At 36.7% G+C, this 22,270-nt stretch overlaps 1 long non-coding RNA gene across 3 annotated transcripts; it reads right to left on the minus strand.

Moving 5' to 3' along the window:
• Positions 1-4,564: 4,564 nt before the first annotated feature.
• LOC113282295 lies at positions 4,565-9,059 on the minus strand. 3 transcript variants are annotated; one of them, XR_003326709.1, is made up of 8 exons: positions 8,659-9,058; positions 8,508-8,570; positions 7,737-8,386; positions 6,843-6,929; positions 6,530-6,586; positions 5,712-5,807; positions 5,362-5,451; positions 4,565-4,978 (listed from the first exon to the last, which is right to left on the minus strand). It is a non-coding gene; the product is annotated as an uncharacterized LOC113282295 (long non-coding RNA). The 3 variants fall into 3 exon arrangements; XR_003326708.1 differs by having other exon boundaries at positions 4,565-5,451; positions 7,737-8,420; positions 8,659-9,059; XR_003326707.1 differs by having other exon boundaries at positions 4,565-5,451; positions 8,659-9,057.
• Positions 9,060-22,270: the final 13,211 nt, after the last annotated feature.

Below are 22,270 nucleotides of genomic sequence, written 5' to 3' on the forward strand. Positions count from 1 at the left end.
GGACATGCGAAAGTAGCGCGACTCAAACCCGACGAGATGCTAGAAGTGGATTAAATGACACGAGCACGTTTGCCACCGTCTAGGATTCTTAGAAAATTGAAGGCGGACAACAAGAATAACAAATCGACTATGCAAACTATCTACAATGCAAGACAAAAGATTAGAAGACTCAATTTGCAAGGTAGGATGGTGATGCAACAAGTAATGTGGTTAGGGGTGAAGAATAACTACACTTGCCAAAAGAAGTTGGATGACTTCGGTCAAGTCACACACATTTTCCTTGCCCACCCGGAATGCGCCCAATTGGCTCTATGCTTCCCACAAGTTATTATATTGGATTGCACGTACAAGACTAATAAATATGAGATGTCGTTGATGAACATTGTGGGGCATACTTCGACAAAGGCACCGTTCACCGTGGATTTTTGTTTCTTGAAAAACGAGAAGAAAGAGAGTTATGTTTGGGGTTTAGAACAATTGAAGTTAATCTTCCGGGAGAGTGCTCTTCCTAAAGTGTTTGTTTCCGATCAAGATTCATCGTTGATGTATGCTATTAAGAAGGTATTTCCGGATGCTTTCAACTTTCTTTGCACGTTTCATATATAATGCAATGTGAGGAAAAAATGCCAACCGATAATTCAACCACTTAAGTTGAAAGAATTAGAGAATATTGCTAAACTACCGTTGGAGACACGAGTAAAGAAAAATAAGGAATTCTTGAAAGCATATGAACATAATGATATGTTGTGGGCTTCTTTCCAAGGTGAATGGGAAGCTTTGGTATGGTCAATCACCGAGGATGTCTATGAAGAAAATTTTACAATGCTTATTGAGCATTGGAAGACCGACTACCCCGATGTCATTACTTACTTGGTCAAAGATGTGTTGGAACCTAATAAAGAAAGGTTCGTGTGTTGTTTCACAAATCGGCACAAACACTTCGACAACCAAGCCACAAGTATGGTAGAGTCGGCTCATTATCGGTTGAAGGCATGTATGAACTCCAACCAAGATATTCCTCGAACAACTTGTACAGCTCTTCCCAACTCATGTCATAATAATCAGCATCCATGCTTCTACCCCTTGATTTAAGGCCTGTAATCTTACTCGCTTCATTAGGAGAAATTGTCATTTCTCCAAAAGGTAATTGAAACGTGTAAGTCTCTGGACAAAATCTCTCGGCAAAACAGGAGGCTGTCACACTATCATAATCTTGATGTCCATATTTAATGGCAGGCCATAAAGCAGAGGATTGTACGTAAGCAACCACCTCATCAACCTCTTCAGAAAGTTTCCATTTCGCTGCCCTCTGGTGTCTCAATACTCGGACTGCACGGTTGTGATCAGGAGTCTCATAAATCTTTTTTGCCCAAGCTTCGGCGTAACCAATCAACACATTTCCTCCATCTTCTGGAAGACCATGAGGCTCACCATCCGATCTAGGTGAAATTACATCATCTTCATCAGGAATGTGAAAACCTGTAGCCCGTTGTTCTGCAACTTTGTCCACTGACTTTGGTTGTACAACCTTCTTACCTTTTCGGGTTTTCTTTGGGGTTGTGTTTCTTGAATATCATCAACTTCTTCATCATCATAAATTCCTTCTTCTTGTACTCCAACTTCTTCATCACCAACTATGTCAGTTCCTCTACGGTTCGCTCCCAATTTTTTCTTACCTCCTCCTCGAGGATCGGGAGTTTTAGAAGCAGAAGGTGTCACCTCCATCCTCTTCTTCTTTTTAGCTGCATTGGTCCTGACACAATTATGAAAGTTATAAGTATGCTTCGAACAACAACGGGATACAAACTATATGAAATATGGATTTGAAATGCCAAAAACTTGTCAACAAATAAGAAGGCTCGGCTTACCCTAAATAACACATATGAGCCGAACCATGTCTTGAAATTTTCATGGGCTTACACAGAGGGTGGATCGGCTCATACTACAAAATAATTATAAGCCGATCTTTTCATATTCGGCACACAACGATTATGAACTCAAACATGTATTCGGCGCAGAATGATATCATATAAATAAGCCGATCCTATACAATTGTAAAATTTATGGAATTTTTTCAATGACATTCGAATCGAATAAGCCGAATCTAGACTTATGAGTTGAAACATTTATTCGGCGCAAAATGGTGTCATACAAATAATCCGATCCTACAATGCAGAATTCATGAAATTTAAACAACATTAATCGGCGCAAAACTAATACAACCATACAAGCCTATCCTAAGCACATGCAAATATTCTGAAATTCAAACAACATTTATTTGGCACAAAACTAATACTACCATATAAGCCGATCCTAAGCACATGCAAAATTTCTAAAATTCACAAAAAATATTCGGCACAAAACTAACACCATCGAATAAACTGATCCTAAATATTAGGCTCTGTGTCATTAAGTTCGGCTCAAAACGGATTTCAGATTTACGCCGAGCCGTTTATATGCACTTTCAGGGTTCAGTTTCAAGAAAAGCTCGGCGCACATCTAAATTTTTTTTTACGCCGAACCATACACTGTAACCGCCGCACAAACACGTTTTTGACGAATTAAATCTATCATACCAATTAAAAACATCAAATACGAGATGGGTTTGTAGAACTCACTTTCTTATTCTCATTTCCAGTGTTGGTTCTTCTTCAATCTCTTCTTATGGTTGATTTTGTGGTTGATTTTGAGTTTGTTCTTCACTCTCTAAATCTTCTTCTTCTTCAATAGGTTGTTCAATCGATCGATTAGAACGAGATATCGGCTTACGACGACCCATTATATAGATGCGTTTAATCGTCGACTAAATTTTCACGAATCGACAATTAAATTTCCGCGATGATACGATGAAAAAAATATAGTGGTGGGTTCGGCTGTGGAGGAGGAAGAAGAAGAAGGGGTTGAATGAAACTGATTTTAGGATTAAAGATTATAGGTTTTTGTATTAGGGTTAGGGACAAATTAGTAATTTAAAAGATTTAAGAGCATATAGGTAATTGAACTATCCATAGGGTACCCCTTATAAGGTCACCCAAGTTAGGACTAGTCCTTTGTATGCCTAGTAAGATTTTGATATGCCCAAAATCATGGTTCTTTTTTTTGCTGGATAATAGATTTTATTAGAACGATTTTTTGGGGACCATGATTTTTCTTGGGGACCATGGTTTTATTTTGGGTAAAGACATTAGAAGTAAATCTAGATCACCCCTTATCTAGATATTTATATTAATACCTAAATTACCCTCCTGATTAATTTTGGTGATGATTAGCTAGTGTTAATAATAGTTAGTGTAATGATTAGTAAGATGATTAAGTTAAAGATAATTAGTGAGATTAAAAAATCAGAAGAGTTTTTTTTTTAAAGAAGTAGAATTATCGAGAGAGTAAAGTTAGAGAAGATGAAGAAGGAAAACATGAAAAACGATGGATTTTACCAACCACAGCCGGAGGAAGGGTATTTGGGTACCCAGGTATGCTTCAAACTTAGATAATGTTGGTTGAATTGCTCCAAACTTTCAAAAAAATGAAATTTTTTATGTAAATTTGGGTCAGTTCGGTTAACCATATGTCAACAACATGTAACCGAACACATCTGAAAGTGTAGTTCGGTTACCATATTCAAGAACATGTAACCGAATACACCTGAAAGTGTAGTTCGGTTACGTTTTCCAAACACGCAGGTTACCGAACTCGCTCGTTAATGGAGGTTTTGGTCGTACAGTGCAATGTTCGGTTATCTAGGATAAAATGGTAGGTAACCGAACTTTGAACTTGACAATTTATTTGAGTACATCTTGTGTGTTCGGTTAGTTCGCAAACTTCAACGCAACCAAGTTCCCAACCGAACTTCAGGTTAAAAGTAACCTAGTGTTAGAAGTTCGGTTGGTTCGCAAACTTCAACATATTTTGCGAATCAACCGAACTGGGCTTATAGGTAGAGTTCGGTTACAAAGAAAACTTAATAATTTTGCGAACGAACCGAACTTATGGACTTGTATTGTTCTAATACAAGGAGTTCGGTTAAAAGTATTTTTTTGCGAATCAACCGAACTTTGAGTTCGGTTAAGAAAAAAATAATTTGTGATAACCGAACTTTTTACTGAAAAAAAACTCCATTAAACCTCTCTGCAACTTCCATTTTCAACTCATTTTGATGATTAGTTCTCGTTTATTCAACCAAAAACGAATGACAAGTAATGGGTTTGTGAGAATATCTTTGTTAATGTTTTAAATTAAGCTATATATATAGTGGTGGTGGTGGTAATCGGAGGTGGTGGTGGTAATCGGTGGTTGTTGGTGGTGATAATTAGAGGTGGTGGTGGTGGTAATCGGCCCACCGTGGTGGTGGTGGTGGTCGGCAATGGTGGGTGGTGGTGGTAATCGGTGGTGGTGGGAGGTGGTGAGCGGAGGTGGTGGTTATATATAGAGAGAGATGGTTATTGTGTTGGTTTTAATTAAATTAGGTTAAGGATAGGTTAGTCATTTCAATGTTTTAGGACACCCCTTATAACTATAGGGAAGGTGCCCTAATAAGACCAAGGTCCCCCAAAAAAACCATCGTCCCTAAAAAAATCATTCTTTTATTGGAACCAAAGATAATAACCAAAGTTTATACAAATAGGCCCAATATATTTGGGCTAAAAACTAAAAACAAAGAAAAAAGCCCAAAAAAAGAATTTAACAGATTCTGTAGTGCGGCTTCCCAGGGATTTCCATTGTCTTCATGAACTCAGGTCTTGTGGTATAGCTTTTTTCGCCCTTTGCTAAACTAACTCCTCTCTTAGCCATCAGAGTCTGCTGAAAAGTTTTATCTCCCTATAGCTGTGAGAGAAGTACCAATCTTGAAGAGATCTTTTGATTTAGTTCCATCTTGTCATGCTCCACCAAGGAACTGTTTGTGACTGAAAAACCTTCATTGCGGCTTGAGAATCAGTCTGGAAGCAGACTTTGTAGAAATTGTTGTGAACAGCCCACTCTCCTGCACATAATATAGCAACAATTTCTGCCAAAATATTATACCAATAAGCTAGACAATATCTAAAAGAAGTCCATATTTTCCGAATCTAATTCGGTGACCGAGTGAGACAGCATTGGATGAGAAGAATCATGATGTCAGTAATATCAGGGCTGATCCTCCAGTCTAGTCCACCACTGGAGAATTCAGCTACATATGTACTGCAAAGGAAGGTTAACCTTCCCTTGTACCAGCATCCTGCTTCAACCACGTTTGAATTTGGGTCATATTTAAGTGGTTTGTGCTGGAAAGGTTGGAAAGCATGATATAGAAAAAAAGCCCATAAATATAATTGCAAAAGTACTATAAAGACGGATAAACTAAATTTCTCTAAAGTTGAGCATCACTTTTTGGTACTATACTGATCATTGCCACGAGCAAACGCCATGATAGTAATACTGTATCACCCAGCAAAGACCTTCCACATACTTCCAAACCTACAAATGAATATGCCATGCGGCGGGTTATTTTCCAAGTGACAAAGAATCAGGTAAAGAATGATAGTGATCTGAACTATGACCTGGTAATATATAAAATAACAACATCAGCCAACAAAGTGAAAACCATTTCGCCTAAGTGATCTATGGACCCTTCATCAGTTGTGTTGCCCAGGCCACATCAGTGCCTTTTAGTAAAAGAAAACAACTGTAAATAACACTAACATGCAAATGAAAAATATCGAAGATAAAGCACTTACAACGTCATCTTTGACTTTATCAATCTCCTCTGCGCTTGACAGGTCAAATTTCTCTATGTAGTACCTTTCTTTGTATCCCGGATCCCCTAATTTTACCTGAGAAGAATAGCATATTAGAATATGAATCCTAGAATATGAATCCTGCATGCAGATAAATGTCCTCAAAGCTCAGAGCATTCACGGCTGGTTGAAAGCATGTACAGTGACATTCACGAGACACATACAAAATTAGGAACAGCAAGTCTCACTATTAGTATAGCTACTACCATATAGTTCCAGCTTGAAACATGATACTGTCTATAAGGTTTACCTTTCTTGTTTCTGTCAAGTTATGATTTTGCAGTTTGGCACATCAATTTTAGAAAGAATACAATATCAGTTGACAAGCTTCTCGTGCATTTTCCAACTTCATATGAGAAAATCTCAAACTAAAAGATATTAAACAGAGTTGCACATTTGTGCTACGTCAACATTAACCAACATTTCATTTCAGATGAATGAGCCATGTTTCATCTTGTTTATTTATATCATTTAAGATGTCTTCCATAAATGAAGGGTTCAAAAGCAAAATCCTAACCAATGATTAAGGGTTTAAGAGGCTGAAAATAAACATTATGCCCAGCAATTCAATTATATTAGTTGTACATTAGGAGGATTTTTTATTTTCGACCTATGACAGTAAGCAAATACACCAGAATTAACCAATTCATATTCGACCTATATCATCCCAATGAAGCAAAACGAGCTGATATCCATGCATCCAGGTATATATTCATACAAGACTTGCTGAACTGTACCAGGAAAGTAAGAAGACAAACCTTGTCTACTAGCAGTGTTTAAGGCTCATCAGAATTTGCTCTCCTATTTTCTTGTGCCTGAAATAAATAAAAGATGAATTATGATGATCGCTTATCAAAGAAGCCAGAAAAGTAGCTAAAAATTCTTTTTTATGCACAGAAAAGTCCGCAAGCACCCTCATCAATGTTGGAATCAACTTTTTGACAGATAGAAGACCAAGACATCTTTAGACTTAGAATTAAGAATAGTGAGATAGTAGAGGTCTGTCAACCACCAGTATAAGTGATCTGATGATAACAAGGTATTACTATTATGAAGCAGTAAGCAAATCACCTGTTGAATACGAGCACGCTTCTGAAAGATTTGATCTTCGTGTACTGCAACCGACTGAACAAAATGTTCTACCCTATCCAGTAAGACCTGAACATGTGAATCCAAGCATTAAAACTAATAACATATTGTCATATTCGAAAAGCGGTAACATGAAAGTGTTTGTCAAATTTATCCTAATTCCACAAGTCTAGTCAAAGAAGTTATCCGTCTCATCACATGAACAAGCAGAAAAATAAAAAATTCAACAATTTAAACAATTAGTAAACATTGTATTTCCACCAAATTGCACAATTTCAATATAATCTTGTTCGTTTGCTCTCATGGCTTCATACAACATTCAGTACTATCATCTTTGTTTTCCTAATTAGATTGAACTACTCACAATTAAAAAAAACAACTAAGCACTGGATACAGTGTTACAGAGCAGTGCTTAAAAATGAACTTTTTCCCCAGTAAAACTAAACTTAGTTTTTAAAACTCTTTTCAAGCAAATCTAATTCTCTTACAAGCTATGTGTTAAAAGCTGCTTTCCTTGTTCAGAGGGCAGCGAGGGTGCATGTGAAAGAGACAAGTGTTCGTATAGTACTTGGTCCACTCGAAGATATGATTCAAGATCCGATAATTCCAAAAACAAATGTTATGACTTTAACAAACACATTTGATTGCATACTAAATTAAAAGCCAAAACAATGTAATATCATGGAGTACAGACGCTGCTTCTTGTTCTGGCATACATGATAAGCTACATTATCTATAATAAAGTGATTGAAAAAGGTGTTAGTGTGCACTAAGGTAACACCAGAATGTTGTGAGGTACTACATAGTACTCATCCGCCAAGAAACTGCACATATCTATACCATGAATAAGGATACCTGCTAAAAGCTTTTACATACCTTGACAAATCCAGTACGGCGATCAAGATTCAGATGCAAATTCTTAATCTCGCCAAACTCGCCAAATGCAGTTTGAAGATCATCCTCTTGTGCTTCTTCATGTACCCCCAGTAACCAAATTCTTAATCCATGGACTGCTCTTGAAAGCTGCCTTTCTGCTTCTTTAGGTGGCAAAGGTGCCTGGGGCATCTTCACCACCGGTTCAGCAGTAAAAATTACAACTTGAGATAAAACCATTCCTAATCAAACCCAAACAGCCTTCACCTGGTTGCCATCTCAGTTTCCGTTGCAGCAGCTGCTTCAGCACACCACAATACCTAGCTACTGCGCTTCAGAAGCTCCATAATCCATCGCTCCATTCACTGCAGAATCCACCATATACAGCACACCACAATACCCATTATTCATCACTGGTCTCCAAAACTGAGTTGCAGATGCAAACCATCTTCTCAATTCAAACCAGATTCTTATCCGCCACAAGAATTCATCTTCTACAGCTGCAGTATCATACAATCTACTACCAGAACCCTACTTCTCATCTTCTCAGACTCATCAACACAGCACGCATCAATTCTATCTCCACTTTCTATAGCTTTTGGAGCAGCTGCAACTTCAACACTTGAACTCAACCACCAGGTTCATCTTCATATCTGCCGATTCCCATATACAGCTTAATGTACAGCTCTAACAAAGAATGCCTAACATAAATCATTTTTTTACAAAGAGTATAGCAAACAAAATTGGAAATAAGAAAGTGAACAAGGTTTATACCCAATACGGCAAATTCTTCTTCTTGCTACTTCGTCTCCAATGGCTTCTAATTAAGAGTACAGACTGCAGACGACACTCTCACAAGAGATTAGGGAAGAATACTAAAAAATCTAAAACACTTCAAATCACAAGAGAAAAGAGAATAACAAACCTCAGATCTGAAGCGCTTCACTGGATCAACCCGATTAATGTAAGCTTAGCTGAGGGTGGAGAGAGGCTTATGCAGGAGACGATGAAACCCTAAAATCAGATGATGAAAAAATTCCAACTCTGAACTCTCATAAAAAAACCTGAAATCAGATAATGAAACCCCAAAATTTGATTAACAAACTGGACAACAAGCCCTAGAATCTGATTAACAAACTGAAACCTAAAATCGGAAAAACTGAAACCCTAAAATAGATGATGAAATCGAAATCCTAATCTCGATTAAAAGATGTGAATCTTCAGGGAAGAAGAAAGAGAGAAGAGAAGATATCATTGAAGATTATTGAAGATGGTTTCTGTGAGAGGAAGAAGAGGAGCAGGAGCAGAAAAGAGAAAGAGAAAGAAAATGAAATCGATGAATCGATAGGCAAGGGAAGAAAAGCAATGGCACACATGGGAGGAAATATCCTCTAGTGTTATTCATCTTGGGTGGAAACAGAAAAGTACGCGTGTGGTTGGCACACGCAAAACTCTAGGTGTTACGGCCCGGGTGTGACCAGGCGTGTGAGTGGCACGCCTAAAAAAATTTTAGAACGGCTTACACCTGTTTGGAAATTTTTAAAATTTAGTAACGGCTGTAGCCTGTTCGAATTCTTTGTAACGTCCATTTGTAACGACAAATCTACGAATTCCTGTTCCTAGTCCGAGAATTTGGTGTAGTGTGTGAATGATAATTCTAGGATGTTCTTCGGGAATACAACTCCGGGTTATCGATTGGTTCCTGTTCATCTTCATTTATCAAAAGACGGAACAAAACTCGTAGGTATTTCTGTGGGAGAGAAATTTATCTATTCTTGTATACTTTTCTATGTGATACAAATTTGTTTATTAAAGTCTTCGACTTTGGGTCGTAGCAACTCTTAGTTATGGGTGAGATCAGCTAAGGGAATCAAGTACGTAGTATCCTGCTGGGATCAGAGATGTAAGGAGCGCAACTGTACCTTGGATCAGCATGAGATTGATTGGGGTTCAACTACAGTCCAGACCGAAGTTAGTTTGTAGTAGGCTAGTGTCTGTAGCGGCTTAATACAGTGTGTGTTCATTCTGGACTAGGTCCCGAGGTTTTTCTGCATTTGCGGTTTCCTCGTTAACAAAACTTCTGGTGTTTGTGTTATTTCTTTTCTGCATTATATTTTGTTATATAATTGAAATATCACAGGTTGTGCGTTGAATCAATCAATTGGTAAATTCAACCTTTGGTTGTTGATTGATACTTGAACATTGGTCTTTGGTACCGTTCAAGTGATTTCTCTTGTATTCAATTAGACTCGCAAATTTCTATTTGCTTGAGTAAGTATTGAATCGAGAAATTGAGATATAACTCTTGGATTTTTATAAGATTGAGTCAGACTGTCTAGTTGATTCTCTTAAAAGTATATTGGAGTTTGTCCATACAGATTGCCAAGCGAAATATTGGGTGTGGTTGTTAGACCCCCGTTTTTTCAATTGGTATCAGAGCAGGCAAACACATTTAAAGACCTTATAAGTCTGTGTTTGTACCGATATGACTCTATGGACAAGAGTACTATCTCTGATAAACGCGTCGCCAGAAATAAAAGTTTTGTTTCGACTGTGTCTATTAAATAGAAAGATTCGTCAATCTCAAATACAGACGAACCTAGTGTTATGACAACACAGACAGGCACTGACATGTGTTGTTCCGATTACCCTCTAAAAGAGTTTTTCTCTGTTGATGAAAGGGAAACAGGTGAAGAGAGTGAACTGATTCTAAACTTTTTTAGAATCCAAGCTGATATATTTAATTGGTTAAAAAATCATGTCAATGTTCTTGTTGGTATAGCAAGAGACTATAAATCCAAAGAAAATACTGAAGTTCACTCTTCACGTATGTTACTCGAGGCAAGCCTCAAAAAGGATGCTGTGGAAATTGAACATCGCTTGAGTAAACTCTCGATTCAAGGATGCTTTAAAAAGTATAATATACCATATACTTCTACCACAACTGAAGTTCAAGTTCCGGAAGTGAAACCAGAATCCCTTCCTATTGGAAAAGATGTGTTTATTGCCTCCTCTAGTCAAGGACGTTCCACATCACATAGAAGGAAGAAATCTCCAAACGATGTTGTTAAGACTGCATTATCTAATCACTCTCCTGATCTGAAAGTATGTTTCTTTTGTGATTCAAAAGGGTTTGTCAAGCAAAAGAGAAACTCTAGGTTGAATAACAATTCATTTGTTCGACTTCAACACGCCTTAAACTTGATCCTCAAAGGTGTAACTGACATTCGTATGTCTAAACCAATTGGCTTTAGTACTCACCCTGTGTACTCTACCAGGAAAGTCAGTTTTATGAGTTCCTCAAATGCTCAGAAACAAAACAGACGTCTTAACAAAAATCATCTAAGAAAAGCTCAGGAATTTTCCTCTTTCAATAAGGGAGATAATGTTACATTCGATGTGAACAAAGTTTCGGGAGAAAGGAGCAAAAATGATGATATATTTCTTAATAACCTAAAGGAGATAATTGAAGGTTATAAAAAAATCGTCAACAGGCTGTCAACTTTCTCTAGCCAAAACTCTTCAGGTAAGAATCAATACTATGAGTCATATTTTGATAATAGTAAATTTTATGATAACGTTTCACATCATAATGGTTTTCCCCCAAAGTCCCAGAGAAAGAAGGATAACTGAAAACAATGTTCATTTAATGAGCTAAAGGCTCATACTTGTGTTAATTAATCACAAGGTTGAAATCTCACTTACAAAAATCCTGGTTGAGTGAGAATTGATTAGGTATATTTATTGGCAAAGTGTCTCTGATAATCTAGCTATTTTCTTATCGTTCTTAGATGGATTATCAACACTTTTACATAAGTATTTTTCCTTGGTTCTACAGTTTTTTTTGTGACAAGTGTTTTTGCTTATGCTCTAAACTTTCATAAGAAAGTTTATAAGAGCTCAGATATGTGAATTTATTCACTCAAACAACAAAATATTGTGCAATCTCTCTTTGCGAATAGTTTTGCTTTAGGGTTTTGTGGTCCTTCATCTGGGTCATTCATGTACATGTACGAGTTTATGTGTTCTCTCACGAACCTATCTTGTAAACCCTAAGTCCTTCCGAAATCGTTTATATACCTTTCCTATTGAGTTGAGTTACCTCACTCTAGGTTTCATATTATCAATGGCTTCTTCTTCTTGCTCTTGGGATCTGCCGGAAGACTTCATTGATAATGCTATATATTTCGAACTCGATGAAAAGAAGGGAACCTACGTAGAATTTGAAGGCTCTTTTCCTCAATCTTCTGATTCCTACTCAGATATTGAGGACATTGAAGAGATATCAGCTGAAGTGGTTCTTGATTTTCTCAAAAACTTTGAGGATGCAAAACAGCAACTTGTTGATACAATGAAGTGTCTTGATGTGTTAAGAACTGAGTTGAAAAAGGTTAACCCTGACCTTGTTCTCATCAAGACACATGTTAAAGATCTTCTCAATGAGGATATCTTCTTTGAAGAAGCAGATGCTGTCAATCACAATCTCAAAGACCTCAAGGCTCGTGAGGATCCCGAAACGTCTATTTGATTTTTAGTTCGTGTTCGGTTTTGATGGTTTAAGAGTCTGTCATTGTTCTTTAGCTTGTTGATTCTTATATTTGTCTAGGAAATATTCTTATGAGAATTTTATAACTAGAGTTTGGAATATCCATTATTGTGATTACACATTGCTATGTCCAACGATTTTCATCTTCAATGTTTTTAGATTTATTTGCTTAAATTCTAAAGTTTGTTTGGAAGATGATTTTTGCAGTATTAATCTTTATGGATATGTGGGTTTGCGTCCTTGAACTATGATTGTCCCATATGTGGTTAAAAGTTGAGTCTTTCGTATGTCAATATGCAAGTATTGATAAAGAATTGAATGAACTTTTGACAAAAACAAAAGATAAGCCTATTGTATGTCATTATGCAAATATTGGTGGAAGATAGGATGAGATTTTGTTTACAAAGATTATGTCTATTATATGTCATTATGCAAATGGTGATGAGAAATAGAATGAATCTTTGTCTATTCCACAGTATTGATCTTCCCTGATCCATATTTCTTATGTATGTACTGTGCGGCTCCGTAAGTTCTCTTATGTTAAGCATTTCCGATTAAATTAATCATGGGTTCTCTTGTGGTTATTTTAATTGAGTTTTTTGGATACAAATTCATACTCTTATGTGATTTGTTAATGTCCAAAGAAATCCTTCTTTTCTTGTGAAAGTAAGGTCGCTCTTGTTGTTCTCTCGAGAATGATATTTTATGGGGGAGAGTTCTTAATTGAACTTGTGTTTAATCGCCAAATATTTGTGGAGAATGCGGATGTGGAACATTATAGGAGTTATCTTGTATCTTTATAATCTCCTTGATGAATGCATTTAGCTTCGGCTATTTGATTGCATCTAAAAAGTTGATATGTACTTTCTTTTGGTCATGAAGTGTCTCTGTGGAAATTTCATGAGGATCCCACTAGTTTTCGTACATTTGCCAATTTTATTGACAAAAAGGGGGAGAATTAAGTGTAGTTCACACTACAGATACATATGGTTTTCGGATCATTATGTAAGGGGGAGTGGTTTCCATGTGAGATGGAGTATTGATTAAGGGGGAGTGATACATATCACCATAGTATTGTTGTCGAAGTTGTGATACAATTGAACTTTGATGTTGTGTAATAATACTATGACACTATGTAACAATGATTGAGAGCTTTTGTTTTCTCATTGTTATGGCTACGGATTTTCAACAAAGATGATGTTGAACTTACAACCTTTGGAATCATTGGAGTACTTGGAAGTGACGAAGATTTCGAGTAATGTTGAAGAACCAAGAGGATCATGCATGTGGAAGAGAAGCTGCAAAGTTTATTTATTTTGTATTTCATATGTATTGATAGTTTTGTCACTAAAATTGACAAAGGGGGAGATTGTTAGAGCACTGCTCGGTCGAACTCGCAAGCGTTGCTATCTCAAGCTTGTTTGTCAAGTTTAGTTGCCAAAACTATAAGTCTAAATTTTTAGTCTATTAATAGCTAAATCTCGGACTAGGATAGAAAGTGTAGTTGAGCTCTAGACTCCACGGTGTTCATCATGCAAAGACGAAGAACTACTCAAGGAACTGGTGGAACTTCATCGACAAAAGGGTATGTGGAGACTTCAACTTATCTATCACTCAAAAGTCTACTTTATCTTCTATCTTGAGGCAAAATTCGTATTGCTATATAGACTATGATTATACACATGTACTATTTCGATCTGAGTTTATCTCGCTTATCTTTTTCTCGAAATATGTGTTGGTAAGATTTCGTTTTGGCCAAGTTCATCTTTACTAGTGACGAAAGTCATATTAGTTTGTGAACAACAACTATATAACGTCCTCTAAGAATGTTGCAATGATTGAAATGAGAGTTTAGAATACATAACCATGGTTGGATATAAACATTGTGAGACAACTCATACGTGTGTAAGTCCAATATCCTTGAACCAAAGTATGCGTACTTTGCTGCTCAGGATAACCGGAACTAAAGTCCGCGTACCAATATGTGTACTGCCGGAAGTTCACATCCCGTGAATTTATGCTGGAGTTTGTGAACTGAAAATAAACTTAATCCGGGTACGTAAGTCTGCGTACCAGTATGCGTACTTAAGTAGGTTATTTTCTAAAAACAGTTTAATTCGTGAACTAAGACATTTATATTTTAAGGAATGCAATATTTGCAAACCGTGGCTATAATGTTCATGAATCGATTCGAGTGAATCAAAACTGTTTTTGTTTCGATTGTGTCTTGTATACTTCTATGAGATCTAATCAATTGAACAACTCTCTAACTAGTTCATTTGAACTAGTTGTGGTAAATAAAAATAAGGTTGATATGAAAGTGCTCATATGGCTAACCTATGGTTAACTACCGTTGAACCAACGACTTATACATGTTTAGGTACGGTTACTCAAAGCTAAATGAAGTTACATTTCATGTGTGTATAAAAATCTAAGTTCGATCTAACAGTTGAAAGATATTAGCTTGAATCCAATCAGGTTTTCGTCTAACGGTGAATATTGAATGCTTTGTTACCAAGGTAGCATTGATTGCAAACCCTGATTTGAAGACTATATAAAGGAGAACTCTAAAAACTGGGAAATCTAATCCCCACACCTCCTGTGTGATACTAGTTGTAAGCTAGAGTAGATTCTCCTTTAACCTTAGGTTTCTATCGAGACCTTGTAGGTTAAAGACTTAAAGACTTCATTGGGATTGTGAAGCCAAACCCAACTATTTTCTTTGTAATTGCGTGATCTGATCTTGTTGTTTCTATCGTATTTGAGTACAATCGTAAGATTGGCTTGAGATTGATTTCTCTGATAGGCAAGATAGAAAAGTAGTCACAAACTCTTCGTCTCATCGTTTGTGATTTCGCAATTGTTTTGCTAGTCGATTAAGATTATTGTGAGGTAATTGATAATTCTAGGTTATTCTTGGGGAATATAAGTCCGGTTTATCGATTGGTTCCTGTTCACCTTGATTTATCAAAATACGGAACAAAACTCGTAGGTATTTCTGTGGGAGACAGATTTATCTATTCATGTATACTTTTCTGTGTGATACAGATTTGTTTAATAAAATCTTCGACCTTGGGTCGTAGAAACTCTTAGTTGTGGGTGAGATCAGCTAAGGGAATCAAATGCGTAGTATTCTGCTAGGATCAGAGACGTAAGGAGCGCAACTATACCTTAGATCAGTGTGAGATTGATTCGGTTTCAACTATAGTCCAGACCGAAGTTAGTTTGTAGTAGGCTAGTGTCTGTAGCGGCTTAATACAGTGTGTGTTCAATCTGGATTAGGTCCCGGGGTTTTCTGCATTTGCGGTTTCCTCGTTAACAAAACTTCTGGTGTTATGTGTTATTTCTTTTTCGCATTATATTTTGTTATATAATTGAAATATCACAGGTTGTGCGTTGAATCGATCAATTGGTAAATCCAGCCTTTGGTTGTTGATTAAAATTGATTGATACTTGAACATTGCTCTTTGGTACCATTCAAGTGATTTCTCTTGTATTCAATTAGATCGCAGCTTTCTATTTGCTTGAGTAAGTATTGAATCGAGAAATTGAGATATAACTCTTGGATATACTTTTTATAAGATTGAGTCTGACTGTCTAGTTGATTCTCTTAAAAGTATATTGGAGTTTTTCCATACAGATTGCTAAGCGAAATATTGAGTGTGGTTGTTAGACCCCCGTTTTTCACTGAGGGTTGAAATAGTGGCTTAGTGGGTTGGGCTTGGGTGGAGAGGGGACGTTCAATGGATTTTGGGATTGAGAGGATGATTGGTGAGCCTTCTGAGTTTGGGCCATACGTGGTTGGGTGGTTTTCTTGGGTCGGAAAATCCTTGACCGCCCTGCATCTGCAATAACAACCACTGAAAGTGGCACGCGGAAATGAACTGGTCTACCGAAGTTGGTTCGAGTGTCAAATCTAGCACTTGCACCTTCTTCTGTGTTGAGTTGTGGGGCCTTGTCGGAGGGGACATTCTTGGGTGCAGGAGAATCATCTTTGTTTCTTGGGAAAAACACGGTTTAGTCCAAAAATCATTCCAAAAGTATGGTTTAGTCCAGTCCGAGTCAACTAGGTATAAATTAGTCCAAATGTAGGGAAAGTACACTAATAACCCTTATTATCTACAATTTAGTCCAAAAATTTGCGTTTTAGTCCAAAATGACTTAAATAATATATAAATAATTGAAAAATAATTTATCTTTCGAGTCGCTCGTCCAAAATTTACAAATTTTATATATTCGGATATCTCTTTTCGAGATCTACAAAATGAATACTCATATGACTATATAATTTTCACTTTTTAGATTTTTTTAATTCACATTAGTGTACAATTATGTACACATCAGAAAAAATATAGAAAATCCAACATTCATGAATCATGATAGCCAGACTGACAAAGATATCGACTACACCAAGCTCTAGCTGGATAACAGCTTGATTTGCATAAAATGGTTTAGCATATAACCTGCATCCAGGACAAAACAATAAAACATAAGAAACCACAGCTTGAAAAAGAAGCGATAACCTTTCACTAACAACCACGTAAGAAACAAAGCAAAGAAAGCAATCAAAGTAAAAAGTTGGCCAGTTATTAACTTAATCTCCATCCATTTGGTCCTAACTACACACACTTAGTATAGAAAGAAATACAATTATATATATTATATTCATGAGAAGGGATAATGGTGTTCAACTATATATATATATCTACAATTAACCAGAAAATTCAACATTCATACCCACAAACCATGCAATATATCCATGAAACTGGACAATGGTGCACAAATATGTAAACATATACGAAAATCAAGCAAAATCCAAACAATACCCATAACATATGTTATATGTCAATGAGGCCGTAACGTGGAAACTATATGCACATTAACAATTTACAAGTAATTTTATGTAGTATACTACAAACGGACTGTAACTCCATCGTTCGGGTAAATTATAATTTACACAAGAAATTTCAAACGTATTGTAAAACTAACATTTGAACAACGGCAAAACTAAAACATAAAAGTATGTTATAATCAACAAACTTGGATGTGATTTTCATTATCAACATATCATCTAAAATGCAAATATTAAACCAGTGGTTAGTAAAAAGGAGAAGGGAAAGGAAACAAGAGACTTACTATGGAAAAAATTTCTTTTTCTTCTACTTTCTCATCTTCCTTAGTCTTCGAGGCAGTAAGATCTACAACACCAGTTGCAGACTTGCACCAACAACCATTAGAGCACCTCCACCAAAAATCATGGAAGTCATCTTCTCCCTTCCACTTGCAATTAGCTTTGTGGTATCCTTGGCTTTGACTTGGGATAGACGAAACTAATCTTGTCGTCATCAACGTCATCTCCAACTACATAAAAAAAATGCGCAATAAATATATTTGATGATGAATGTTGGAATACAACAGCGTACAAGTAACATAAGATGGGGATGCACATACGCAACATATGTCTGACAAATTTTTGTTGAGTAAAATAGGAAAGTGATAATGTTAACAATCAAAAGGTGTGCAACTATGTGCACATTAACGATCGACATGTGTACAACTATGTACACATCAACAATCAGCAGGTGCACAACTATGTACACATCAATAATCAACAGGTGTACAACTATGTACACATTATCAATTTACATGTGTATAATTTTTCAGTGTATACTACAAATGTATTGTAACTCCGTCGTTCGGATATGCAAATGAAGAGGTCAGTTCTTTTTCCAAGCGTTAACTATACTAATCTATATATAATCCACAATTTCATGCACCCAGTTCTACTTATCGTGTATCGGTGATTCCATATTATCATTCCAAACTCCAACGAGAATATACAAATATCATTTCAATGTATAACATAAATACAACATTACTCATATAATGATAATAATATGTGACCTATGAGTAGAAGAAATGATATGATATGAACCTGGAAATTTAGGTCCACATGATCCAGCCAAAAATCACGCAAAATGAAATTTACAGGCAACAATATTAAGGTGTACAACTATGTACACATTAACAATGAATGAGTGTACAACTATGTACACATGAAAACCGTCGAATATCAAGCTCGCAAGTTGATTTTTTTTTAAAAGGTAAAAACAGTAGAAAATGCAAATGTAATGTGGAGACTCACCATCATAACTGATGAACTAATAAGTTTTCAACAGCGAGTAAGCCAAAAACATCTTGCTTATCCGAAATACTAAATGATTTGATATAGAAGCGTTGTTAGAAGATACTGGAATCGACGGCCTACACATCTTTCTCAAGCATCTTTGGGTTACCAGCAGGCATCGACTCTATAAGGCTTGGTTTTGCTACATCCAAAGTACCCAGATGCGCGCGTAAGAACCATCTCCTAGAATTACAACATATCATATCATAATACATGTAAAACGGTTAATAGGCTTATGGAATGTTTAAAGAAATTATTATCGAAATATAAGATATTAAACGCTAAGGTTGAGTTTGTAACAGACTATTGTAAATTGAATTTTTATAAAATCGTAAAAAGAGGTAACAACTAATCCATGAAGATCGGAAATTACAAACTGCCAAACTAATCAAAACAAAAGGGCCACGTTAGAGATCTGTAACTTTAACAAAATCCAAACAACGACTTTAAAGTTCCATGTAAGACCCCAGATAGGCCACATGAAATATTAACCGGGAACCGCGTGTTTAATATCCCAGGCCACAGAAAAAATTTAATGATCAAGAGGTGTACAATTATGTGCACATTAACGAACGGGTGTACAACTATGTGCACATTATAAATCAACATGTGTACAATTATGTACACATTAAGAATCAACATGTGTATAATTATGTGCACATTGTAACATTCATTTACCATAAAAAATAGACAGTATCACTCGATACAAACAAAATAACTAAAACTTAACAATTGCATATGTAGACTATGATTACATTTGGAACCGACACAAATTCCAACAGTAATCTCTACTTATCTGCACGCCAAAATCTACTAGTATCCACTGTTTCCACGAATTATAGGTCTATATTACATGTCCCAGTCCAATCAGAGAAAAATGAGATAAGCTAGCGCGGCTGAATCCGACACCGCGCACGCACACACATTCTGGCCTTAGTAGATGGTTTTTCGACAAATAAATGATGATGACTTTGCAACTTTCAAATGTATTCATGACTCCAAAAGAGATATAGAAACGTGGCACTACTCTTAAGACATGTCTACTATTGTAGATGGTGGATTTTCGACAAGGGCTAAAATCGTAAACTCATAATTATACGAAGCTCTGATCCAGCAATCAGACGTGAGTATTGAGACATGGGTCTCTCATCGAATTCTTAACGGAGAGTACTTTCTCTCAGAGTACATGTAGATATGTAGTCTCACGACTGGACAACGGCATATCTCATGAACACTGAACACTTTCAGTGATTATTTCTATATAGTATCACGAGATGGACGGCTCCTAGACAGCTTGCTCTGCTAGTATAGAGCGATAACGTCTTCAGGAACAAACAACGAGTTTACCCTGACTATATAAAGGATATGACTTACCAACAAGCTCATATCGGGATAATTAATGCTCCTAGACAGCTTGCTCTGCTAGTATAGAGCCACAAAGTTAATTATTCCTAATTAATACTAATTATGTCGTGACATTCACTACTGAATTCCCAGAATAATCTATTATTGCTCCTATTCCATGGTCGAATCCACGACTGGTCCCATGGAATGGCAATAACAATTGCTCCTATTCCATGGTCGAATCCACAACTGGTCCCATGGAATGGCAATAAAAATTGCTCCTATTCCATGGTCGAATCCACGACTGGTCCCATGGAATGGCAATAAACAATTGTTCTGATTCTATGATCGAATCCACGGCTTGATCTCATAGAATAGCAATAACTATATTATCTCATTACTCCGATTTCGTGATCGAATCCACAACTGGTCTCATAAATGGTAGTAGATCAAACTTAATTACTCCGATTCTATGGTCGAATCTACGATCCCATGGAATGGTAATGCTCACTTTATTATTCTGAATTCGTAGTCGAATCCTCAGCTGATCCTATGAATTAATAATAAACATCTTATTACTCAGTTTTGTGAATTATTCTCCACTGAATTCCACAATTAATAATAAATAATCAACAACTAGGCGTCTGAGCTACCTCTAAGTAAGTCCCGATTCAAATGGTGAAAGTGTATTCAACGACGATACACTAACAGTCACCGCACGAACGAGTATTTCAAAATACAACGAAACGATGAACCTATGCAAAATAGGGAAGAAAATAATAAATAATTAAAAATATTGACCAGGATGCTGGGAGCACGGACACACGACAGACCGACCGTGTCGTGGTCAATCCCACGCCAGTTTTATATTTTTAATGCATTTTTATTGTTTTCCATGATTTGACGAAAATTCTCTCATTTTATCAAATCTCCTTCGTCTCGAGGAAACTCCTCGGCTCTATGATATTTTCATAAATTCGTAAAAAATAATATAAAATTAAGGAAAGAAGTGTGGGGCGTGACCGTTGGCCAACCGGCCATGCCTTGGTCCCAGCCGGCCCCACACCTCACGGTTCCTCATTATTTTATTATTATTATTATTTCTCTAATTTCATGAAAAAACTCCTTGATTTCATGGTATTTTGCACAAATCATTAAAAAATATAAAATATTATGAAAACTTGTGGGACCGGGCCACTAGCCGGCCGACCATGCCCTAGCCGGTCCCACACGCCCCTTGTTTTATTATTTTATTCTATTTTTCCTTGAATTCATCAAATTCCTTGATTTCATGGTATTTCACTCAAATTAGGAAAAATTTCCTCAAATCATGAAAAATACTTAAAAAGTAAAAAAAATTATGAAAACTCGTGGGATCGGTCCCCTAGCCGGCCGGCCAAGCCTCCGCGGTCCCACACGCCCGTGGTTTTATTATTTTAATTTTTTTTTGCATCCTTGAACTCATGAAAACTCCTTCAATTCATGGAAACTCCCTAAATTCATCAAATTTCTCAAAATTCATGAATTTTTCATAAAATCATCAAAATATTATAAAATTAAGAAAAAGGCACCACGGGACCGTGGTCACGACCGGCCGACCATGCCTTGACCACGGCGGTCCCACGCATCCTCATTCCTTATTTTATAATTATTTTTCATCATCTCATGGTGTTTTCCTCAGTTTCGTCGAAACCCTAATTTTGGCATATTTTCTCGAATGGATGCTCAATTGCACGCCAGAAAATATCAAAATTCTCAGGACTGAGATGGGGACGCCTTGGGGACACGAGCACGCTATCTTTACCGACCAATATTGGCTCTTTGGCTCACGGAAGCCGGTCCCATCAATTTTCACAAGTTTTGACCTAATTTGCACAATTGCTCGTATTAGGTCCAAAACTCTCCCAAACACTTTGGATTTTCATGAAGTGATCGTCAGGCGGTCACGTGACTACCCAGGGCCGGTTTCATGACCCCATGGTCGGTCCCTCACTCCGTCATAATTAATTAGGTTTTCTCACCTAAGGCTCAGACGAGCATTTTCGAATAAATGATTAAACCAACATTTAATCATTCTTTCACCTATAAATCGTCAACTCTTCAGGAGTTCTTTGTATTTTCTCACGTGAGCATATTGACACTATATGGTTGATCCACGGTCCCATGTAGTCGCTCCCTCCTTCGTCCCATGGTTAAACTTCTGACGAACCATGAATTGATCATCAATTGATCAAATTAGGGTTTCTGAATCCAAGGATCATCATTCCAGATTCCAACCTTAATAATTTTACGACGACCTCATGGTCATTAATTTTATTAATTATGCTCAGTTCAACGACCAGTATTCTAATTAATATTTTTGGTACGCTGCCAATAATCCATCAGATGAGCAACACATGCTCAGACGATCAAATATTCAACAATTCATCACATGAGAAACACTTGCTCAGATGATAAATA

Source organism: Papaver somniferum, chromosome 5 (assembly GCF_003573695.1).
Source record: "Papaver somniferum cultivar HN1 chromosome 5, ASM357369v1, whole genome shotgun sequence".
Lineage (NCBI taxonomy): Eukaryota > Viridiplantae > Streptophyta > Magnoliopsida > Ranunculales > Papaveraceae > Papaver > Papaver somniferum.